We start from the raw sequence: 7,503 nt of genomic DNA on the forward strand, positions 1-7,503 counted from the left end.
AGGGGAAAGCCTTGTCTTGCTGATTCTGGATACGTGAAGTGAGCCTAGTACTTCATTTCAGCTTTTCTGAAGCAAAGCCCTTACCCTGAATATTATATTTTCTGGCCATAATTCTTATACTCTTTACTGGTAACAAATATGTGAATTGCAGGCTTTGAGCAATATTTTTCAAAAGTGTATTAAAAATGTCCTCTCTAATCTTTCTTAGAATCCTCTTGGCAAAACTTCTAAGGAAGGCTTTAAGCCGGGAAGAATTATTATTAAAATCAACCCTCCCCAACTTGCTTGCTGCTCTACAGACGTGTGTGCACAGACCTGAGTGTGCTGCTCGCGTAGGATAAGGCGCAACTAGTGTTGACAGTAAGGTTTGTCTGGACGGTCAAGAAGGGGATTGGAAGCAGCAGCTTCCTGCGGGGGCCTGTGTACACACTCTCCTGAGACAGGAAGGGTTATTCCAGGGGACCAGCTTTAAAATGGAGCCCAGTGAAAATAAAGTGTATTTTTATGTTGCCTGATGGGTTATAGAGGTGACAGTGGGGCTCTTTCCCTTCCTGTCTTCTTCCCTGTCACTACCATCGAGCCAGAGGCAAGCTAGATAAGAGTGGGTGTGGCAGGGAGTCTGCCTGGCAGTGGGAAGGCAGAAATAAATTGGTCAGGGGACAGATGGCTCTTGAATACTTGGAGAGCCTGGTGGGTGTGACTCAGGCACTGGGAAACATAAAAAGCTCCTGGTAAGGGTGATGCCATGCAGTGCCTGGGCCCCTGCTCAGGTGGCAACACTGTGGGGTCAGCTGTCCCCTCATTCTCAGAGGAGCCAAAGAGGCTACCGTGACACTGTGACCAGTGCTGGCTGACAGCTCGCAGTCACATGGGCATGTGTATGGTGGCGTAGGCCTTGTTGTTAGATATGGAGGGCGGCACGTGGAGGGACCACCTCCCCAGTCCCTTCCCAAACATCTCCTTCAGTGCCTCAGATTCCACCCGTAGAGCTTTCTCCATGTGGGTCTTGAGAGCCAGCTGCAGAGATGGAAGGAGAAGCAGCCCCCTGGGGCCGGGGCCACTGGCTGGGTGAGATCCGCAGGGGTGGCAGCAAGGGTCTGGAGGTCCAGGGACAGGTGTCCGAAGTGGGTGGAAGCCATGGCTTTCAGCCTGTTGCCAAGGACACCATGTGGCCTTAGGGAAGCCGTGTTCTGTCAGGAAAGTGACCGGATTCAGGTGTGAGCTGGAGTTGGTTCCAGTGCCTCCTCTGCCATCTACTGATCTTATGGCAAGTTCCTTGGCTGGCTGAGGGTCTCCTCACATCTCCCACCTCCAAGCGGGTGGTGAGGGTTCAGTGAGCTGTGTCCAGCTTCAGGGCGCCATCAGACGAGGAATGAAGTCAGTCTGCGCTGGCCTTGGGTGTCATTTGGCCTCCGTGCCACGTGGTCCCTGCCTCTGTAGCTCACGGTGGATCCAGCCACTTGCAGCTGGAGAAAGGACTGAGTCGTCCGAGGACTGACACTTCTGTTTCACACCTGGCTGCTGAGGGCAATGTGTCCTGTCATCCATCCCGCCTGTACCTGCTCCCTGCCGGGGGCAGTTGAATGTCTGATGTTTCGAGACATATTGGACTTAATTAAAAAAATACCTTACACACGGTCTCTTATGAGACATTCATAAATAGTAACTCACTCAGTCGTCGCAACCACAATGTGAAGCAGCTGTTGTCTCCATCTCGACACTGAGAAAGCTCAGCTCAGAGATGTTAAATGGCTTGTGCTTATCAGCATGGAGCTGGGCCTTGAACTTAGATCTTCTGGACCAGATGACGGGAGAAATCAGAACTGAAAGTTAAGGGGAAGGATGAGGGATGGGCCGAAGCTACTCTAAGGCTGTGGTCGCTTCTGGATGAGTTTTCGGTTCCTGGCATTTCTGATTATGCGCCTGTCCCTTGCCACAGGCGTGTGTTGAGCGGAAGGACAGAGGGAAGCTCTAACCACACTCTGGGCAGTGTTGAAAGATCCCATCCCAGACCTGCCACACAGCTGAGCACCCTGTGGTCACTTGCAGATCCTGCTCTTCTGCCTGAACAGGTGGCATTTATCCTATTCCAGGTGCTTGTCTGAGTAGTTTCTACCTTTTTATCCCATTGGTAAAGGCGACGTGCATATTTAAGCTACATACATAAACACACACTCACACACGCACGCACGCACGCATGCACACACACACACACACGTGCACACACACACACTCACACACACACGCATGCACACACACACACGCACGCATGCACACACACACTCACACACACACACACACACGCACGCACGCACACACACACTCACACACACATGCACGCACGCACACTGCATGTGTACACAAGGCTGGCTTATGGGGGACTGGATTAATCCCAAACCTTTCATTGCTTCTTTTTCCAACCAATTTCATCATTTAGTTAAAATAAATGTGAGAATCTGGTTGCCTGAGAGTTTTGAGAAATGGCAAGATTGTAATCATAAAAACAGTAATCAGGACTGGCAGGTTAGCTCAGTTGGTTAGAGCACAGTGTTGTAACACCAAGGTCAAGGGTTCAGATCCCTGCACCCACCAGTCACCAAAAACAAAACAAAACAATAATAGCTCAGATGTATTCAGAGTTTGCTATGTACCAGGTACTATCCTAAGCAAATTATTATATTATTAAATTATCACAACACCTCTACGATATTGGATAATATTATCTAATTGTAAAGAAAAAGAAACTGAGGCACAGATAGGTTAAGCGGGTTTGCCCAATCTCCCCAGGTATAAGTGGGAGAACCTGTGGTCTCTCTCCAAAATCCATGTTTCCTTTTCTTTTCTTTTTTTTCCAGCAGCTGGCCGGTACAGGGATCTGAACCCATGACCTCAGTGTTATAACACCAGGCTCTAGCCAACTGCACTAACTGGCCAGCCCCCAAAATCCATGTTTTGAACCAAGATGCTGTACTTCCTATTGCTGTCCTGGCAATAGTATCCTTATGCTTTATTACCAAAAAGCAAAATGAAACATAATTTAAAAAAATGTATTATTTTGTAGAGAATCATTCTTCTGTAAGGAATAATTCATACGTGGCAAACAGTGAAAAGCCTTTCCTGGTGGGTCTGAGCAGGAGGTTCTGAGGGTGGCTGCTCTTTGGTGGTCCTGAGAGGCGCATTCTCTTCAGAACTGCAGTAATTAAGTACCTACTGTATCTGCAACTATGTTATGGAGAGTTCTCCATCCACAGTTATTCTTAAATTGCAGTTTAACTGACTCCTAACTTTTTATTCAATTCTTTTTAGAGTATAAGGAAACATGAAGAAAGTAAAGATCACTTCAGATCCCACCACTTAGAGAATTCTGTGGAGGAAGAAAGAAAGCGGGTCATGCCCCCCACACTCCTGCCCTCAGGGAGTCCCTGTGCACAGGTGCGGAGTTTCCACGCTTCCTCTGTACAGAGGGAGGCAGGTACACAAATATTCATCATGATGACGTTTTGAAGCACCAGAATGTGTGTTCCCCGTACTCTTCCTTTGAACCCCATTCTGGGCACTGGAGGAGCAGCAGCGGTTGCCCGGGGCTGCAAGGTTGCAGATTCTGGGCACTAGGTTGTAGGCTAGTTTTGACAGAGATTCAGAACATGAGAAAAGGCATTTGCACCCATCAACAGAGGGGACAAAGTTGCCCTGGGCAGGAAGACAGCGAGAAGTGGGAGAGAGGAGCCGAAGGGCTGGTGCCAGGCTGAGGGAGCACGCCCGGTCCTGCCTGTGGGCTCTGCCAGGCATGATAGTCTGGGATAAACCTGCCTGGGAGTAACCGAACTCTCCATGTATCAGGGGCTTACACAAGATAGAAGCTTATTTCTTTCTTATATGCAAAAAGTTTGGGAAAAAAACAAAACAAAACAAAAAATCAAAAGCAAAAAAAATTCCCTGTACTGGCAGGCTGCCAACCCCCCCTGCCAAAAAACCTGGAAGGACACCAATGTGTCGTCACAGTGAAGGGCCCTGGACACCTGCTGTCTTGTCGCTCTGCCGGGCAAGGCTTCCTTCCAAGGTCCAAGCTTGGTGCGGGGCTCTGCATCCCATGCAGGAGATGGGGGACCATGAGCAACACAGCCCCTTCCCCTAGACGTCACTGGCCAGAAAATCTAGAGAGAGCAGGAAATGGGTTGCAACAGGTCCACGTAAAGCTGGGAAGCAGGTAAGAACAGACCGTGCTCCGGGCAGGGGGAGGGTGACCCTCCACAATAAATTTCGGGTCTGTGAGTAGAAGGGAGGTGCCTCGTTGTGCAGGTGGTGGTGACACTGTAGAGACTTCACACCACCACGGCATGGGAGAGGGGAGTATACACAGCCGCATGGGGGTCCTGAGAAGGTGGGCCTGGGGCAGCCTCAGAGATGCCCTGTGCCCCTGCGGGTGGGGGCAGCATGGTGTGGCACAAGGGTTGTCACAGCTGGGATGAAGGGAGTCCACCAACCGCTGGGAACCCACGAGGAAAAGACACTCTGGGAATGACAGCAGAGGCACAGCTGACCAAGGAGAGACACCCCCTCAGAGCCATGGCATAGGCCAGCCTCCTGGGACTTAGGTGCCACATGCTGGGGAGGCCAGGTGAGGGACTAACCTGACATTCCCTAGGTTTATCTGAATCACGGAGAAAACCCTCCAGTGACTGAGCTTAGCTGGAGTTGGCAGGATTAAGTTTTCCATTGCCTGATGGAGTGGGAGCTGCAGGTACAAACGAGGTCACAGGCAAACAAGGTGACATTTCTTGCACATTTAACTTTTGTGACCTGAGAACTGGTGGAGTCATGCACACGTACTGGTCTTCAGCTTGCTTTTCCGAGTCAGCCTCTTCCCACTTGGGTCCACATGGATCTGATTCTTTTGAACGCTGTGTGCTGATGCATCGAGTGCCATCATTTATAAATGATGGGGTGTTCTCTTGCTCTCCCACCCCATTGTATTTGTCACACCCCCTCTGAGTGGCCCGACTCTCCTTGGGGGCATCCAGGGGGCAGTCAGGACAGCAGGCTGTCCCCTCACTAGTTACCCAGGCCCCCGCACCAAGAGAGAGAACTCAGCCACCTGCCAGCCCAGGGTTCCTTCCCATGGCCAGCACATCTTGTGTTGTCTGCCCCACTGTGGGGACGGAGGGCAGGCGCTGCTCGGCGCACAAACTCTTCCCACACTCCACCGCGGTGCCTTTACCTATCTCGTGTTTGTCAGTGACTCTTTCTCTGCATCTCCAAGTATTTTGTGTGCAAAACATATTTTTCTTGCTAAACCCAATCCTGTTTTTCTCATCTTACAAATTTATTTTGTTCTGTTTCTATACGTATTCCATTTTGCATTGCATATTACATTGCATATAAATGATCGTAAACATGCATGGCTCTATTTGAAATCTCTCAGTCGTACTTTTCCCAAACACGTCACTTCAAAATTTTGCCCTGTCTTAATTAACTCCCTTCCCCAATAGGTACAGTATTTCACTTGGCCCTCAAATGCAAGAGGAAATGTTTTTACCCTCTCACCCTTGAGTCATGTGTGTGGAGGGGAAGCCTACTGTCTCCAGTACTGCTGTCACCTGGGGAGGAGACACAATTAATCTCAGGGACTAGATGGCCTTGGCCAACAAAAGAGACCACGATAGCCAAATGATCCAAAGGAAATGTACTGCATGTTTTTGTGGCTCTCACACAGACCCTGGCTGGTGACATCAGATGGATTCTTTGCTCGTCCCAGGAGGGCAGTAATGGGGTATTCTACGAGCTGAGGAGAAGTTAGTAATGCATGGCCCCACGTTCCAGCCACTGCACAGCAGATTCCAGTTTTATTTCAGTCTAGCCCTGGACGGAGAACCTAAACTACTCAGAGGATCTAGCGTGGTCATTCAGTTACCCTGGTTTAGAGAGACCCTTTTAGCTTTCCTCTATGCCTCGAGGGACACTCCGGTTGTGACTAAAATTCTCCCCCTCTTTCCTGGCATAGATGTCAATTAGGACACCCTTCATTCCCGTCTCCACGACTTCTGCACATGCCGAAGGTGTCTCCTCTCTGACCCTGAACACTGGGCTCATAAAACCAACCTCTGCAGTTTACCGTCCAGCTCAAAGATCCAGGCCTCTCCCTGACTGTTCAGAGAATGTTGGGTTTTATGCTCTGGTGCCATAGTGCCAGTCATTAGTATTAGTGATAAAATCTAGAGTTGTTCTTCATTAAAAGAGCACTTCAAACATTTGGTACTTGACTCATGGAAGGCAAGGCTCTCGTGGTCTCATTTTCGTCTCAGTTCTACTTTGTACTCTTAGCCAAAGGTCTTTAAAATATGTGCAATTTCACCCCCATTTGATCATCATAAAAATTGGCCTTGTTTGTTCATGTATTTGTTAGACACTTATCGCAGCTGTTGGGATCATTGTCCTGTGTATAGTCGTCTGTACTAGTCTGTTTCTGTTGCTTCTAACAGAATACCTGAAACTGGGAAATTGATGAAGAAAATGAAATTTATTGCTCACAGTTTCAGAGGCTGGGAAGTCCAAAGTCCAGGGAACACATCTGGGAAGGGTCTCGTTGGTGGGTGGTGACTCTTCACAGAGATACAGGGTGTCACATGGTGAGAATGGCAGAAGCAAAAGAGAGCTAACTACTCGCTCACTCTCCTTACGAAGCCATCAGAACCATTCCCATCACCACCCATTAAACCATCAATGGATTAATCCATTCATGAGGGTAGAGTCCCCACAATCTAATCGCCTCTTAAAGGTCCACCTTTAATTAACATATTAACACTATCACAGTGGGGATTAAATTTCAATGAGCTTCTCAGGGGACATTCAATCCATGGCATCATCCACCCAGCTCAGCAGGGAGAGGGGACCTTGTTGCTTGTAATGGTGGCCCTCGGGGGTCCCTGGCAGTTCATCTGTCCCTCACTAATGTAGCTATTCCAAACTTCACCTCTCTTTAAACCCAAGTATAATCTCCTCTCACCCAAGTATTCATTTATGCCTTTATCTAGAATATATTTACTGAGCACCTACTCTGTGCCAGGCACTCTTAGACAATGCGGACTCAACAGTAAATTAAAAACCAAAGCAAACACAAAAACAAAAGAACTCTGTCCTCAGGGAAATTACCTTCTAGTGGGAGAAAACAAACCAAAGCTAATTAAGGAAATGATTTATTATTTAGAAAATGATAGGGCTTGGTGAATTACCTGTGACCCAAACCAAGGGCCCACAGAAATATAGTTGGGGGATTTGGGAAATACAACGTTCAACCCACAGCCATTTGACAATGGGAGGTTCTAGAAGATTTTTCCTTTGACAGTGTAGTCCCCTGGCATCTTTGCTGCTGTTCTAAGCTGAGGACACTTCTACTGGATCCTGACCATGTGACCCCTGGTGTTCCAGGGCCCAAACCAAAGCTGCTCTGCTTGGACAAGAAAGACAAATTTTTAGGACAAATGAGACTAAAGCAGGTACGCCCAT

This window comes from Cynocephalus volans, chromosome 5 (genome assembly GCF_027409185.1).
Source record: "Cynocephalus volans isolate mCynVol1 chromosome 5, mCynVol1.pri, whole genome shotgun sequence".
Taxonomy (NCBI): domain Eukaryota; kingdom Metazoa; phylum Chordata; class Mammalia; order Dermoptera; family Cynocephalidae; genus Cynocephalus; species Cynocephalus volans.